Here is an 18175-nt window from a genome sequence, read left to right as displayed (position 1 = left end):
GATTGAATAACATCGAGGACAGGCTACAACCCCGTCTCACTCCCTTCGCAACCACTGCTTCCCTTTCATGCCCCTCGACTCTTATGACTGCCATCTGGTTTCTGTATAAATTTTAAATAGCCTTTCGCTCCCTTTATTTTACCCCTGCCACTTTCAGAATTTGAAAGAGAGTATTCCAGTCAACATTGTCAACAGCTTTCTGTAAGTCTACAAATGCTAGAAACGTAGGTTTGCCTCTCCTTAATCTATTTTCTAAGGTAAATCGTAGGGTCAGTATTGCCTCACGTGTTCCAACATTTCTACGGAATCCAAACTGATCTCTCCCGAAGTCGGCTTCTACCATTTTTTCCATTCGTCCGTAATGAATTCGTGTTAGTATTTTGCAGCCGTGGCTTATTAAACTGATAGTTCGATAATTTTCACATGTGTCAACACCTGCTTTCTTTGGGATTGGAATTATTATACTCTTCTTGAAGTCTGAGGGTATTTCGCCTGTCTCATACATCTTGCTCACCAGATGGTAGAGTTTTGTTAGGGCTGGCTCTCCCAAGGCACTGAAAAGTGGAAACATGTAGGTACATCACATTTGCAAAGTACTTCACGAAACAGAATCACCACCCTACTGCCATAAAAACAACGCCAGTAAGCAATAATAAGAATTTATACACAGCTGAAGTCCAGCTACCACAACCCAAAAAGATCCACTACAGTAACTTTAAGTGCAAGATAAGCCATCCTAGTTACTTGAATAAATTATTTTTCCAGGTTATAATCGCCATGTAACATTTCTGATAAAGATTTTGCTCACTTGTGGTTTCCAATGAACCTACGATTTCAATTTACAGATACCGAGCTGTATGCCGGTTATGATATTTTTTATGCTCAGGATACCACGAACTCCGTCTTTGACCAAACTTACCAGTTTCTCACAGTTTATGTTTCGTGTCGTGCCGGCCATTGTAACGTCCTTCGGATCTTCGCTCTTGGCTAACACTCAGCCGGGATTGTTGTTTCTTATGTATCAGTATCGACGTTACAAACAGAACATTAATGAACTGAACTCGCGACTTATACTAGATATTTACTTCACCAAATGTCGTAATTAAATCGTTTATAATCGATGGTTTATCAGTTGCTATTTAAATATTAATGATAAGTTCAAATTAGTTCCAGCGACACCAAATTCCCTATAGACTGGTTGTAATCTCAAATCTACGAGGGGCGTTCAGAAAGTAAGCTCCGATCGGTCGCGAAATGGAAACGACTATGAAAATCCGATAAAGCTTTGCACAGATGTGTTGGGTAGTGTCTCTAGTATAACCCCAGTTACCATCACGTCGCTCTTCCCATTTCTGAGCTCGCAGTGAGTGCGTAAAGATGTCTAGAAAATAGTGTCTGCCGCCAAGTACGAGGGCCTGGTGAGAAATTTCGCCTGAAGCTATGCAGCTAACATTACATAACTGTCGTGCTGTTTCTTCTTCAAGACAATTCTCAGCCGCATTCTGCAGGGGCAATGAAGATGCTCCTGCATCGTTTTCAAATGGAAATGTGAGATTACCCACAATACAGTCCGCAATTGTCTCCCCCCTGAGTTTCATCTCTGGTCACATGAACCGCTGTCTTTGAAGACATTTTGACACAGACAACGAGGTGTAGGCCAGCGTGGAGAATTGGCGGAAAGCACTGGCGGCTGCCTTCTATGATGAGGCTATTGAAAAGTTGGTACAACGCTATGACAAAAGTCTAAGTCAGAACGGCGACTACGTAGAGAAGTAGCTGAAAGGTGTAGCTAATTGTTACAAGTAAAACATTTCTGATGTTCACTGTGGTTTCAATTTGGCAATCAATCGGAGCTTACTTTCTGAACAGGCCTCGTATAATCACTCGTAACAGTGTTATTAATTCCAAACGCCAAGGATTTTCTATATAAGCGGCGAGCGTTTCAGTCAAATAATATCGCAGCACGTTAACTCTATAAATAATATTGTAAAACTTGAATGATAAATGAGTGAATTGACACGATATGCTGGTTTATTACACAATATTATTCACTCCCTAACAGAGGCTTGAGGAAGAAGCTTTCCCAGGTGTTGGGGGGAATTATAAATTATATGCTTCGTAACTATCGCCAAGTTCCATAGTCCATTAGTTATTACGAATGAAATTGTCTATCTGTGTGCACCTCCTAAATAGTGTTAACTTCAGATTATCTAATTAAAAGTCACTTCTGTCTAATATATGCAAGTCCTCTATCTGAATTCTAAATAACGCAATATTTGAAGTCGAAGTATCGTTTCATTGCGCCATAGTACATCACTATAATCAATTCTGAAAAAACAATCTAATTGCGCCTAGATATACGAGCATTCAAAAGTATGACCTGCTTCAGCTAACCCTCGTAACGTAGTGACAATGGATTGATGACCCTTAGCCATTACTCACGAATCTGAAAAGAGTACTCACACGGAGTATTCTTTGGGAACGTTGGTTCTACTTTGCGAATTTTAATGATAATGATTTTGCGATTTACTATGATTTTGAATTTTGAGTTTGATTTTACTGGAATCCTATCTTTCTTACGTGTGATAATAAATTACTAAGTATTAGATTCCTGATTCAATTACTGGTTAATATCCAAATAATAGTGTTAACTGGAATTTGGAACTTGTTTTGGGGAAATCTTTGGGACTTTTGGAGCTAATTTTTGATTTTCATTTCTCGTCCGAGGAAGTGGCATTACACCATTATGATCGAAAAAAAAACACACTCATTTGAATGTCAGCGGTTGTCGTCCGAAATACGTACGTTCGGACGACGAGGTCGGCTACATTGTGACGCTCATGTACTGATGTACAGATTTGAAACGATCGGCCGTCATCGCCCGATATCGGTTGTCGGCGGAATGCACCGAAATCTGTGCGTCGACAGCCTTAGTAGGCCGATTGCGGCCCCAGTGGACGTCCAGCATTAAGGGGGCCTGCTACTGCTACAGCTCTCCGCCCCTGGTGGCTGACTGGTCAGCGCGACAGTACGTCACTCCTAAGGCCGGTATTACACTATCAAATTTGTTTGTCAAATACCTTTGTCAAAAATCTTTGCCAAAGATATTTGATGGTGTAATAGGGAACTTTGTCAAATGTCGTCCAATATTTGATCAAATCTAGGGTCTCGCTGTAGATTTGATCAAAGAAGTCGCTTCTCTTGTGTTCACTGCAATGTGACATGTTATCACACAGAGCGCTAGCATCGCTGCAGCGTTCTATCGTCTGTAGTGTTTTTATAAACATTGCCGGTAAATATAATTGACGTGTGCCGGCAACTACTAAATTAATAGAGATATATGAAGCTGATGAGGAGCTTAACAACGTGAGGCACCCTGAATACAAAAGTAGATTAAGAAGATTGGAGACCTGACCCGAGGGCCGCGGTGGCCGTGCGGTTCTAGGCGCTGCAGTTCGGAACTGCGGGACTGCTACGGTCGCAGGTTCGAATCCTGCCTCTGGCATGGATGTGTGTGATGCCCTTAGGTTAGTTAGATTTAATTAGTTCTAAGTTCTAGGGGACTGATAACCTAACATGTTAAGTCCCATAGTGCTCAGAGCCATTTGAACCATTTTTTAGACCTGCCCTGATCCAACCTAACCTGACCTGACCTGACCTAACCCTCTCATGTAGCAAGGAATCGGAATGTTACAATGAGCCTGTCTTCTGCAGATGTAGCAGTTCTTAAATGAATATTGTGCTTTGTGATATGAGGACACACTTCAGTGAGCACATACAGAAATATATGCTCATCCATTCTTAAGTGTCCGCAGCTCGTGGTCGTGCGGTAGCGTTCTCGCTTCCCACGACCGGATTCCTGGGTTCGATTCCCGACGGGGTCAGGGATTTTCTCTGCCTCGTGATGACTGGGTGTTGTGTGCTGTCCTTAGATTAGTTAGGTTTAAGTAGTTGTAAGTTCTAGGGGACTGATGACCATAGATGATAAGTCCCATAGTGCTCAGAGCGATTTGAACCATTCTTAAGTAATTGAAGTACGACTTGACGTCCTCCACTATAAGCTAACGTAACAAGGTTCAAATGGCTCTGAGCACTATGGGACTCAACTTCTGAGGTCATTAGTCCCCTAGAACTTAGAACTAGTTAAACCTAACTAACCGAAGGACATATCACACATCCATGCCCGAGGCAGGATTCGAACCTGCGACCGTAGTGGTGCCGCGGTTCCAGACTGCAGCGCCTAGAACCGCACGGCCACACGTAACAAGTCTTGTAGTCGTAAAACCCACGGCTTCACCCAGTTATGTTTCCTTTTTTTCCCCGCTTCCCATCTGCATGTGCACACAGTGCAATTGTGGTACATGCAACTGCTGCCGTTAATAACAAGTTGTTGTTGTCAGCCATCTTGAATTTTGACGAAAAATGTGATTACAGTGTAATACCCCTTCTAGCGCTACGTCAAAGATCTTTGTCAAATACATTTGACAGAATATTTGATCACATCTTTGATCAAATCTTTGACAAAGAAATTTGATAGTGTAATACCGGTCTAAGGGCCCGGGTTCGATTCCCGGAGTCGGAGATTTGCTCAGCTCAGGGACAGGGTGTTGTGTTGTCCTAATCATCATTTCATCCTCATCGAGGTGCAAGTCGCCGCAGTGGCGTCAAATAGAAAGACCTGCACCCGGCAAACGGTCTACCCGACGGGAGGCCCTCGTCACACGACAATTTTACTGCTGCAGGTGCGCCGGCTTCCTGCCTGAGGCCGAGACTACTGCCGCCGCCCTGCATGTCGTTCGCCAGCCTGCCTGCCTGCCCCACCTGCGCCGTCCTGAGATTCAGTTATGTACGCAGGGCGTGTCCCAGTGCAGACACGCTGCTTTCCGCTACTCCTCTTACTGGTCCCACATCAGATAAGCGCAGCCGGGCTGCGCTTCCTGCACTCTGCAGGGCGAGGTGATGTAGCGCTTGGCGCGCCTCTGGGTGTCACACCGGGCTCCAGCGGCAGTTGGCGCCGCACTCTGCCAGCCACTGGGAAGGCGCGCCCGCCGTTGTTCCCACACACGTGGTGGGACGCGCAGCGCCGCCTGATATAGTGAGCGACGCGGCCGGCGCGATCCTCATTGCTTATTTGGGCCGCGGAAGGCGACCGGTGACCGGCCGCACAAAACCGGAGTGGCTTCCTGCGTAAAGTGGCGCTCGCGCCCAATCTCGGGAACCACTGTGCCACGAGATCGCAAAAACGCGTCTACGTGTTCCCACGGCCAGACTTGCGACACCCTAGTCCAAATTGTGATTGGCTCTCGGTCAGTTCCTCCACGTTGCGGGTTTTTTCGTTCTGCCTTAGTTATACAGGGTGGTCCATTGATAGTGACTGGGCCAAATATCTCACGAAATATCAAACGAAAAAACTACAAAGAACGAAACTCGTCCAGCTTGAAGGGTGAAACCAGATGGCGCTATGGTTGGCCCGCTAGATGGCGCTGCCGTAGTTCAAACCGATATCAACTGCATTTTTTAAATAGGTACCCCCATTTTTTACTACATATTCGTGTAGTACGTAAAGAAATGTTAATGTTTTAGTTGGACCACTTTTTTCGCTTTGTGACAGATGCCGCTGTAATAGTCACAAACGTGGTATCACGTAACATTCCGCCAGTACGGACGGTATTTGCTTCGTGATACATTACCCGTGTTACAATGGACAGTTTACCCATTGCGGAAAAGGTCGATATCGTGTTTATGTACGGCTATTGTGATCAAAATGCCCAACGGGCGTGTGCTATGTATGCTGCTCGGTATCCTGGACGATGTCATCCAAGTGCCCGGACCGTTCGCCGTATAGTTACGTTATTTAATGGAACGGGAAGTGTTCAGCCACATGTGAAAAGTCAACCACGACTTGCAACAAATGATGATGCCCAAGTAGGTGTTTTAGCTGCTGTCGTGGCTAATCCGTACATCGGTAGCAGACAAACTGCGCGAGAATCGTGAATCTCAAAAACGTCGGTGTTGAGAATGCTACATCAACATCAATTGCACCCGTACCATATTTATATGCACCAGGAATTGCACGGCGACGACTTTGAACGTCGTGTACAGTTCTGACACTGGCCACAAGAGAAATTACAGGACGATGACAGATTTTTTTTGCACGCGTTCTATTTAGCGACGAAGCGTCATTCACCAACAGCGGTAACGTAAACCGGCATTATGCATTATTGGGCAACGGAAATTCCACGATGGCTGCGGCAAGTGGAACATCAGCGACCTTGGTGGTTTATTGTATGGTGCGGCATTGTAGGAGGAAGGATAATTAGCCCCGATTTTATCGATAGCAATCTAAATGGTGCAATGTATGCTGTTTTCCTACGTAAAGTTCTACCGATGTTACTACAAGATATTTCACTGCATGACAGAATGGCGATGTACTTCCAACATGATCGATGTCCGGCACATAGCTCGCGTGCGGTTGAAGCGGTATTGAATAGCATATTTCGTGACAGGTGGATTGGTCGTCGAAGCACCATACCGCGGCCCGCACGTTCACCGCATCTGACGTCCCCGGATTTCTTTCTGTGGGGAAAGTTGAAGGATATTTGCTATCGTGATCCACCGACAACGCCTGACAACGTGCGTCAGCGCGCTGTCAATGCATGTGCGAACATTACGGAAGGCGGACTACTCGCTGTTGAGAGGAATGTCGTTACACGTATTGCCAAATGCAATGAGGTTTATGAACATCATTTTGATCATTTATTGCATTAATGTGGTATTTACAGGTAATCACGCTGTAACAGCATGCGTTCTCAGGAATGATAAGTTCACAAAGGTACATGTATCACATTGGAATAACCGAAATAAAATGTTCAAATGTACCTACATTCTGTATTTTAATTTAAAAAAACCTACCTGTTGCCAACTGTTCGTCTAAAATTGTGAGCCATTTGTTTGTGACTATTACAGCGCCATCTATCACAAAGCGAAAAAAGTGGTCCAACTAAAACATTCATATTTCTTTACGTACTACGCGAATATGTAATAAAAAATGGGAGCCCCTATTTTTAAAAAATGCAGTTGATATTCGTTTGACCTATGGCAGCGCCATCTAGTGGGCCAACCATAGCGGCATCTGGTTTTCCCCTTCAAGCTAGACAAGTTTCGTCCTTTGTAGTTTTTTCGTTTGACGCTTATTTCGTGAGATGTTTGGCCCGGTCACGATCAATGGACCACCCTGTATACTGATAACCTCCCTACCACGATTATTTAATCTTTTAAATAGATCCCCAGCACATTTTGTTTAGATAAATTTACATGATCAAAGTTGGCAACACTGCCTGCAGTCTAGCAATCCTCTCTCACATCTGTTTATTTTCGGTCACAGTTTTTCATTCTTGTGGTGCTCATTGTTACTAGCGTATGACAGTTATTTAGTGGCTGGGAAGTTCCTAGACCCCCCGCCCCCACCCCTCCCACATTAACACTTCCGTTACAAGATAGTGTCGAAAAAGTAGGTGTAAATTCGCATGCTGATACTTAAAATGGCAAGGAAGGCTTTTCTTTGGGTACTTGGATTAGGCTTGGTGCAAAACCAGTTAAACAAGAGGCCAATATTAGATTGCTTAAGGAGCGAAAGTCGCCACAGGGCAGCAAAAATGAGTGGATCAACATCTACTGTTAATGACTAACCAGCACAAGAAGAAGTGCCAGCTGCGAGAAGGAGGTGCATTATACGGCCTAGAAGTAAGGATGTAAAAACTCAATTAGCTTCTCATCAACGGGGCAAACATATCTGCATGAAATATTTCCTTACAGGGTAGTTGTAATGACTCATCAGAAGAAGACTGTTGAATCACTTCAGTTCATATTGCGTAAACGTAACCGTAGGTATTGTCATTTCTCTAATGTAATAAAATGCATTATTTCTTCAAATAAGCACTAATTGATTCAATTTCAGAATTTATATGGTAGCCTCTACATTATTTTGTATTAAAAAACATAATTATTAATATAATGCGCATGTAGCAACATTAGCATATCATGGGGATCGGTTGGACCCTACATTACCACTTCCGTAAGATAACGTCACGTTAACAAAGGAAGGTTACATATTCCAACTTCAGACTTCCGATTACCTCACAAAATGGGTTAACGTGTTAAACATTTGGCGTTACCGACGCAAAACATTTAGGAGTGCAAGCGCAAAAACCTAATTAGGGTGGTTTTCTTGGTTTCGGTTTAGTCACACACAGGTAAAGCTGCACTTTCTGGCCCTAGTCGGACAATCGGATCCTACCGGCGGTATCATCCTCTGCCAATGGCGTCATCGGATGCGGTATGGAGCGGCATTCGGTCAGCACACCACTCTCCTGGTCGCTGTCTTGTGTTTGTCTTGACCTTGGGACCGCTACTGTTCCGTCCACTATCTGCTCAGTTGGCCTCATGATGCTCAGTGCACCACGTACCAGTCCTCTCCCCCTGTCAGTACCGAGAATCGAACCCTGATCCCTCGCATTCCAGCCGGCGCCGCTCAGCACTCACCTACTGAGGCGGACGGACTTGCTCATCAACAGACTAACGAAGAAGTCAAAACCAATACTGGATTAGTGTAGTGTCGGTAATTCGCGCTCCGTTTTAAGGAAACCTAGTTTTTCACGTATCTCAGTGTTTATAATGCCCTATCTCCGGAACTATGTGTCGTACAATGGCATAATTCTACAAACCCATTAAGTGGTAATGTCGACACTGTCTGCAAATTGTGTTGGGCATACAGTTAGTAGTAGAGAAGTACAAAATTAAACCGTAATGTCTGGCACTGAAATTTTGCTGCATGAACAGCAAAATGTGGTAAAAGATAAATTTCGTACTTCGAGTGTGCGTGTGGGAGGGAAGGGGAGCGGGGGCTTGGGTGGGGGAGAGGAGGAGGGGGGAAGAAGAACTTTCGAAACAGTCTGAAATTACGTGTAAAGTCGTAAATGCTAAATACTGCGTGAATAATCGAGTGTTACGGGTTATTCGCGAACAGAGTGTTACGCTGCCTCACGACACATAAACTCTTTCTCCAGGGTGACAGATATTGAACTATATGAATTAAAACCGTCTTAACTTCTGAAGGAATTGCGTTAGGACGTTGAAACTTCACGGTTGGCCGCGGAGCACGATGAGAAATTAAAATTGCTACACCAAGAAGAAATGCAGATGAGAAACGGGTATTCATTGGACAAAAATATAATACTAGAGCTGATATGTGATTACATTTCACCCAATTTGGGTGCATAGATCTTGAGAAATCAGTACCCAGAATGATCACCTCTGGCCGTAATAACGGCCTTGATACGCCTGGGAATCGAGTCAAACAGAGCTTGGATGGCGTGTACAGGTACAGCTGCCCATGCAGCTTCAACACGATACCACAGTTCATCAAGTGTAGTGACTGGCGTATTGTGAAGAGTCAGTTGCTCAGCAACCATTGACCAGATGTTTTCAATTGGTGAGAGATCTGGAGAATGTGCTGGCCAGGGTACCAGTCGAACATTTTCTGCATCCAGAAAAGCCCGTACAGGACCTGCAACATGCGGTCGTGCATTATCCTGCTGAAATGTAGGGTTTCGCAGGGATCCAATGTAGGGTACAGCCACGGGTCGTAACACATCTGAAATGTAACGTCCACTGTTCAAAGTGCCGTCAATGCGAACAAGAGATGATCGAGACGTGTACCCCATACCATCACGCCGGGTGATACGCCAGTAAGGCGATGAAGGATACACGCTTCCAATGAGCGTTTACCGCGATATCGCCAAACACGGATGCGACCATCATGATGCTGTGAACAGAACCTGGATTCATCCGAAAAAATGACGTTTTGCCATTCATGCACCCAGGTTCGTCGTTGAGTACACCATCGCAGGCGCTCCTGTCTGTGATGCAGCGTCAAGGGTAACCGCAGCCATGATCTCCGAGCTGATAGTCCATGCTGCTGCAAACGTCGTCGAACTGTTCGTGCAGATGGTTGTTGTCTTGCAAAAGCCCCATCTGTTGACTCAGGGATCGAGACGTGGCTGCACGATCCTTTACAGTCATGCGGATAAGATGCCTGTCATCTCGACTGCTAGTGATACGAGCCCTTTGGGATCCAGCACGGCGTTCCGTATTACCCTCGTGAACCCACCGATTCCATATTCTGCTAACAGTCATTGGATCTCGACCAACACGAGCAGCAATGTCGCGATACGATAAACCGCAATCGCGATAAGCCACAATCCGACTTTTATCAAAGTCGGACACGTGATGGTACGCATTTCTCCTCCTTCACGAAGCATCACAACAACGTTTCACCTGGCAACGCCGGTCAACTGCTGTTTACGTATGAGAAATCGGTTGGAAACTTTCCTCATGTCAGCACATTGTAGGTGTCGCCATCGGCGCCAACCTTGTATGAATGCTCTGAAAAGCTAATCATTGACATATCACAGCATCTTCTTCCTGTCGGTTAAATTTCGCGTCTGTAGCACGTAATATTCGTGCTGTAGCAATTGTAATGGCCAGTAGTGTACTGTGCCCATGCATGCGACAAATCCCACTTTTATTTAGATGGGTTCGTCAAAGTTCGCGCATTTGAGGGACTGAAAATCCGTATTTCATGATCGACAAGTCTCTTCACCGTCAACGGGTGACTGGGTGGTGTGCATTGTCCACGGAATAACCGGTGCGATATTTCTCGATGGCACAGTGACTGCCAAATGTATGTCAAGGTTTTGGAAGATGATTTCATCACCGTCATCCCAAGTGACCATGATTTCGATAAGATGCGGTTCATGCAAGAGGGAGCTCGACCACAACGAAGCAGGAGAGTCTTTGATGTCGTGAAGGAGAACTTTGGGGATAGCATTCTGGCTCTGGGTGAACCCAGAGGCCACTGGCACAGGCTTCGATTGCCCGCCATATTCTCCGGATCTTAACGCAAGTGATTTCTTTCTGTGGGCTCTATTAAAGTCAAGCTCTACGGCAATAAACCCAAAACCATGGCTGAGCTGAAAACAGCCATTCAGGTCATCGGCATCATCAGTGCTCCGAAACTTCAGCGGGTCATGCAGAATTTCGCTATTCGTCTTCACCACATCTTCGCCAATGATGGCAGACATATATAACACGTCACAACCTAAATCCGAACATCTGTAGTGACGTTTACATGTTGAATAAAGTGTGTGAACGCCGTAGTTTGTAACTAATTTACGTTCTTTTTCATATATTTCAACAATTGTCACCCTGTATCTTTACTTGTGTTATTGTGCTAAACCTTTAATGTAAGATTATACTTAATGAGTAAATTGTGACAGCATTTTAAATTTTTAAATTTAGACGATAATATTATGCGAAATACAGAAAATCAAATTTTTGTTGGCACTGCAAACCTGTAGATAGCCCGTCAATAATTGAGACCTGCTAATCATTTTATCATTTTAGTAGTTTAAAGTCTATTGTTATTGTGTGAGATTCACGGATTTACCTGGAAGTACAAGCCAGATTCCACCCACAAAGTCTCCTCACTTTACCCGTTACAAGTGTTGTATTTTTATTAGAACATCCGTGCGGTTACAACTTTCGTCACTCCATTTTTATCTTTTTCTTGACGGTTTGTTGCGTAGTTCCATACAAATCTCAAACCACAAAAAAGGAAGGAAGGCTGTGGTTTACCTTCCTGTCGACGACGGCGTCACTAGACTTGGAGCAGAAGCTCGGACTGTGGAGGAAGGAAGCGGCAAGTCGGTCGCGCGCTTTCAGAGCAACCGTACGTCATCACAGAAGTCACGCGAAACCTACAGCTGCGTGGCCGGCGTAGGTGTCCGCTAGGGGGGGGGGGGGGGGGGGGGGGGGGCAGCTGAGCCACCTGCACCCTCCTGCTGTTTGGGTGGAGCCTTTCCACTCATTAGAGAATTTTCTCGAACTTCCAGCTGTCGTTGTCTGCAACTCCGCTGTGGTGTCACCGCCAGACACCACACTTGCTAGGTGGTAGCCTTTAAATCGGCCACGGTCCATTAGTATACGTCGGACCCGCGTGTCGCCACTGTCAGTGATTGCAGACCGAGCGCCACCACACGGCAGGTCTAGAGAGACGTCCTAGCACTCGCCCCAGTTGTACAGCCGACTTTGCTAGGAAAAGACACTGACAAATACGCTCTCATTTGCCGAGACGTTAGTTAGCATAGCCTTCAGCTACGTCATTTGCTACGACCTAGCAAGGCGCCATTAACAGTTTATATTGAGAGTATAATTATGTATCATCAAGAGCGATGTTCTCCAATTATGGATTAAAGTTAAGTATTCCAAGATCTTCGTACTTTATTTGCAATTCTCAAGACATTGTCCTGTTCCAGACCTCTCGCCAGTCTGCGTGAGCTTAAACGCGTGCCTTTCGGCTACCCGTCACTGTGGATTGGCTGTCTTGCCAGTCCACAACATCCGCTAAGCTGCAGCAGATTTAACACTGCTCCTCGCGGTGGAAACTACTGTATTTTTCAGTCACCGCTTTCCATTTGCTAAGCAACAACTGCCATTTGCTAAGGAACAATTGATAATTGCTGCGGAAGACGTGGCGAACGACAGTAAAAGGGAATGTGGAGGGCGAGGCGGGTTAACTGCAGCGAAGCGTGTGCACGAACGCTGTGTACGCACTCGACAGTTGATGCAGCACATTGTGTGATGAAGTTTGTTGTGGAACCCATTACGGCCCTACCGCACTGCGGTGCCACGGCAGAGACGCCAGACAGAAGCACGGGGCGCAACGGAGCCTCCAGCGTCTGGCATCTACTTGAGTGATACAGCGGCCGTTACGAGGTTCTGCCGGCAGACTTGCCACCCGGTGGCTAATTATCGCTCCCAACAAAGTTACCAAACGCTACCTGCAGCTCACCCGAACCTGGTTTATCCGCCCGCGTGAGCGCTGTGGATAGTTTTGACACCGAATACGTTATCTGCGAGATTCAAATGAGATCAGCAGCTTGGGGCACTCCGTCTCAGAATTACGGTAGGGTCATAGATGAAGCTCAGTTCGAGGAAGAAGCCTCTCCAAACTACAATAACGCACTTTCGGGACTGTGGTTGGCCGGAGATAGGGGAAATTATCAATCCTCAATTTTCCCACCGCCTGCTCTTGATGCTCCACTCCAACCACAACAGCCTTACAACACAGACAAAGCGCGTTTACTATCCGGGCTATGTAAGTTTTCCTCGAAAAGTACTTCCAGACCGAAATAGCGCAGCTACATCTCTTACTGCAACGGGTGATGCTAATGAGCCAGATACATCAGACACGGTAGAATCATCTTAAGAAAAAAGATATGTAAACAAAGAATGGAGCTTTCAAGCTTCTTGTCTAAAAAAGTGACCTTTTTCGTCGGTTAATCTCGGGAGGTCTCCACTACCTCGTCAAATGAACAGAGTGACATTCACAGGATAATGGAAAATTTAGCACTCTAATATCTTAAATCAATATAAAGCGTGTCAAATAATCCGTTAATGTCACGATCAGCAGTGAAGGAATGTGCCCAGAACTTATTTTTCTGCAATCTTTTTAGAACTTACACAACAAAGTTTGTAGCTCTTCTGAGCGGAGACTGAAGGCATTTCTCTGGCGTCTCTGATGGAGTCTTGTACTGCCAGAGGCGAGAGTTGCCAGCAGAGCGGCCAGCTCACCTTCCGTGGCGTCCCAGTGCGATAGGGCGCTTGGAACGACACTCAGACATGTCTCCAAGACATAATTTTAGTGCCTACGATCATGGACGAGCCGTTGAACGGCTCGTAGTGCGTCTAAGTTGATGTTGATGTTGGGTTTGTAGGGCGCTCAACTGCACTGTCATCAGAGCCTTTACGAAGTCCAATTGCACAATCCAGTTTTTTTTTTTTTTTTTTTTTTTTTTTTTTTTTTTTTTTTTTACACAGTGCAATCCAATCTATCCATTGTCACTAATGATGAGGACTACCCAATCACCCAGTCCCCAAGCAGAGAAAATGCCCAACCCGACCGGGAATCGAACCCGGGACCGGTTGATCCAGAGACAGCAACGCTAGCCACTAGACTACGAGCTGCGGGCGCGGGTCTAAGTGTCGCTACTGTGGCCACAGTAATGGATGTGTCCAAAAGCTCATCTCGTTGCTAAAAATGACCGCTGAAGATGGAAACGCTACACTAAAGCCCGTGATCGTAGACGGGCCACCACATCGCAAAAGAATCGATACGTGGCCCTAGTGGCGAAAAGTATCAGACATCTCACTTCTAGGCAGATCGCATCAGCCCTTGCAACCGCTACTGGAACACAACCACCTCTCGGCGATTAAATCAGGCTGGTTTGTATGCTAGGAAGCCTATTAAATGCGTCCCCACTTCTCGTCGTCCCACATCGTCGTTGCTGTAGAGAGCATGTTGGTTGGGGTCAGCAGAGTGATGTTTTCCTACGAATGCCGCTTCACTCTGGCAATTGTTTTTTGCCACTAATTAGTGTGGAGAGAGAAGGGAACACATTACACACCACAGAATCTCATGAATGTCGTCGGTATGGCCTAGGCGTTATGGTATGACCAGGCATAATGCACAGTGGCCGAACACCGCTGCATATTTTCGCTCAAGGTACAGTTGCAGCACCGCGGTATTGCAGGGAGATTATTCTGGATCATCCGTCGCCTTAGCTGAGTTCATTAGTGCCTGAGGAGTGCATACTCCTTACTGAGAGTCCAACATCGACCTTTACGTTGGGTGTAGGGTTGCCAACTTTTTTTTTTGCCAAAATAAGGGAGACTTCGACCAGACAAAATTAATACTCCTAACACAATTTATTTAAATCTTAAAACAGGTTTATTGCATGGACCAACCAAAAAACGTCTTCATGACGATTATAAGCTGAAGGTTTACAGAATTTTTTACTTAAAACTATATTTGTTTACACTTTTCGCAGCAGTCTGAAGTTTGCGATCGTTCTTTACAAATTGGACAAATTCATCACATGTGCAACAAAAATTGACACTAATTTTCTAGTTCAGCTTTCATTAAATCCAGATTGCAACGGTTCCTATCGTCAGACCATCGGCTGGTCATCAGAGAAATCATTCTTTCAGTGTGAGCATTAGATGCCGATATACTCAGAACAAAGCCAAGAACCTTATTTGTCTCCGTGACTTTAATTCCTTTCGCCTCTGCCCCAGCCATCACGGATACCACTTTTCAACTGTGCTACCGTCGGTGACAATTTTTGTATTGACTATATTTTCCAAAGAACAAAATTCATTGTACAGGTTATCCTCACTTATATCTACCTGAATATGAGTAAGCATATTCTGAAAATCATTAAAATTAACCGAATTCTTTAGGGACAGTGGGAGCAAGGACTGAATTGTAGCACTGTCAGAAATGTTTGAATTTTTTACAACTTAATTATGAAAGGTCTCATAGAATTCAACAAGATTGTTTTGAATTCTCTTCTGATTGACAGGATCTAATCTATTTAAAATCTTGTGTGTATTGCTTCCATAAAACGAGTCATCTTTTCTTTGCAAAATTTTCTTTGACAAAGCTTCAATGACATTACAGGACTCAATTATACACTCCTGGAAATTGAAATAAGAACACCGTGAATTCATTGTCCCAGGAAGGGGAAACTTTATTGACACATTCCTGGGGTCAGATACATCACATGATCACACTGACAGAACCACAGGCACATAGACACAGGCAACAGAGCATGCACAATGTCGGCACTAGTACAGTGTATATCCACCTTTCGCAGCAATGCAGGCTGCTATTCTCCCATGGAGACGATCGTAGAGATGCTGGATGTAGTCCTGTGGAACGGCTTGCCATGCCATTTCCACCTGGCGCCTCAGTTGGACCAGCGTTCGTGCTGGACGTGCAGACCGCGTGAGACGACGCTTCATCCAGTCCCAAACATGCTCAATGGGGGACAGATCCGGAGATCTTGCTGGCCAGGGTAGTTGACTTACACCTTCTAGAGCACGTTGGGTGGCACGGGATACATGCGGACGTGCATTGTCCTGTTGGAACAGCAAGTTCCCTTGCCGGTCTAGGAATGGTAGAACGATGGGTTCGATGACGGTTTGGATGTACCGTGCACTATTCAGTGTCCCCTCGACGATCACCAGTGGTGTACGGCCAGTATAGGAGATCGCTCCCCACACCATGATGCCGGGTGTTGGCCCTGTGTGCCTCGGTCGTATGCAGTCCTGATTGTGGCGCTCACCTGCACGGCGCCAAACACGCATACGACCATCATTGGCACCAAGGCAGAAGCGACTCTCATCGCTGAAGACGACACGTCTCCATTCGTCCCTCCATTCACGCCTGTCGCGACACCACTGGAGGCGGGCTGCACGATGTTGGGGCATGAGCGGAAGACGGCCTAACGGTGTGCGGGACCGTAGCCCAGCTTCATGGAGACGGTTGCGAATGGTCCTCGCCGATACCCCAGGAGCAACAGTGTCCCTAATTTGCTGGGAAGTGGCGGTGCAGTCCCCTACGGCACTGCGTAGGATCCTACGGTCTTGGCGTGCATCCGTGCGTCGCTGCGGTCCGGTCCCAGGTCGACGGGCACGTGCACCTTCCGCCGACCACTGGCGACAACATCGATGTACTGTGGAGACCTCACGCCCCACGTGTTGAGCAATTCGGCGGTACGTCCACCCGGCCTCCCGCATGCCCACTATACGCCCTCGCTCAAAGTCCGTCAACTGCACATACGGTTCACGTCCACGCTGTCCCGGCATGCTACCAGTGTTAAAGACTGCGATGGAGCTCCGTATGCCACGGCAAACTGGCTGACACTGACGGCGGCGGTGCACAAATGCTGCGCAGCTAGCGCCATTCGACGGCCAACACCGCGGTTCCTGGTGTGTCCGCTGTGCCGTGCGTGTGATCATTGCTTGTACAGCCCTCTCGCAGTGTCCGGAGCAAGTATGGTGGGTCTGACACACCGGTGTCAATGTGTTCTTTTTTCCATTTCCAGGAGTGTAGTTAAATCTGAAATCGCTAGGTATTTTGAGGTTTCCAAAATCATATTTCCAGTGTAAGAAAAAAAATGAAGATATGCTTCGAGAATTAACATTTTGCCTCGATCCTCATCACTAAAATATAATTTCAAAGCTTTACGTGTTTCATTTGTGCTTTGAAAATAACTTCTTATTGGCTCCCAGTTCTTTACTAGGCTATCAACAGCTGGTGTGAGAGACAGCCTCCTAGTAGGCACATGCCTTAAAATTTCACACCAATGAGTACCAACAAAATTAAAAATAGATCTTAATTCTTCCTTGCGTTTTGCTGTCACTGAAAAGTGTCCATATATCTTAACAACTATCATTTCTACGTCTACATCTAAGACATCAGAAGCATATTTAGTGCCATTATGGATTATGTGATTAGTGGAGTTTGCTTTCAATATAATGTTATTTTTCTCACTCAAAAATTTCATCACGTATTTATTTTTGCTATAATTGATAGTAGCATTATCGGCACTATAAGACGATATGTTATTTTACATTTAATGAATGAGATTCAAGACTGTTTTCTATCAAAGCATTAATACCGCTAGCATTCTCATCTGCTTGTTTCAGAAAATGTAATAGTTTATTTCTGATGCCAACACAAGGTTCAAAGTACCTGATTACTGCAGGAAACATTTTCCTGTTCTTGAAATTCAACGCATCTGAAGCCACAGAAGAAAAGGTGCTCCACTTAAGCACATCTAGGAAATCACTTACACATATAGGCGCTAATACGTTTTTTGCAATAGACTCTGCTTTCGTCCTACCTCAACGTATTTGTTTTGGCCTCGTCTGAATCCATAAATACGTTATTTGCAAGAGTATCTGCACACAGCCGATGCAAATATAACTTAGGTTGTGTTTCACTGCACGATACACAAACGATAACTCACCCACGCCCGCATCTCGTGGTCGTGCGGTAGCGTTCGCGCTTCCCACGCCCGGGTTCCCGGGTTCGATTCCCGGCGGGGCCAGGGATTTTCTCTGCCTCGTGATGGCTGGGTGTTGTGTGCTGTCCTTAGGTTAGTTAGGTTTAAGTAGTTCTAAGTTCTAGGGGACTGATGACCATAGATGTTAAGTCCCATAGTGCTCAGAGCCATTTACTCACCCACGGCAACTTTGTCGGATTCAC

Source organism: Schistocerca piceifrons, chromosome 3 (genome assembly GCF_021461385.2).
Source record: "Schistocerca piceifrons isolate TAMUIC-IGC-003096 chromosome 3, iqSchPice1.1, whole genome shotgun sequence".
NCBI lineage: Eukaryota > Metazoa > Arthropoda > Insecta > Orthoptera > Acrididae > Schistocerca > Schistocerca piceifrons.
The sequence above is the reverse complement of the archived record's forward strand: the minus strand, read 5'-3'. Positions refer to the sequence as shown.